This window comes from Corvus brachyrhynchos, unplaced genomic scaffold (genome assembly GCF_000691975.1).
Source record: "Corvus brachyrhynchos isolate BGI_N302 unplaced genomic scaffold, ASM69197v1 scaffold63, whole genome shotgun sequence".
In the NCBI taxonomy this organism is placed as follows: domain Eukaryota; kingdom Metazoa; phylum Chordata; class Aves; order Passeriformes; family Corvidae; genus Corvus; species Corvus brachyrhynchos.
This window is the reverse complement of record NW_008237227.1, coordinates 329046-329466: the sequence shown is the minus strand read 5'-3', so window position 1 is coordinate 329466 and position 421 is coordinate 329046.

Here is a 421-nt window from a genome sequence, read left to right as displayed (position 1 = left end):
GCCCAGGAATTTATCCAGAAGACCCAGCACAGACCTGGGCTGACCATCCAGGGCCATCAGAACCAGCAGCTCAAATACACACAAAGGAACACGTCCTGCTCTCCATTGTCAACCTGCTCCCTTCCTAGAGTCTCCTTGCATCAGAAGAGACCCCAAATTCCCCTACCTTTGGGATACAAAGGTGGTGCAAACCCACTCCTGCAGTGCTGTCTCACTTTGGCCACAGCTCTCCACACCTTCCTCCCACTGCATTCTCAACCTCTTTTAGCTCTTCCCCTACATGCCTAAAGGCAAGGAGTCAATTGTAATCCATCATTTTGCATATAAATTTCTCCCCCTGTGGAATAAACAACACCTCTGCTGTGCCAGAAAAGCAGCTGCCTCAAATGCCAGGTTTTTCTTACTGGGAGTGGTTCTGTTA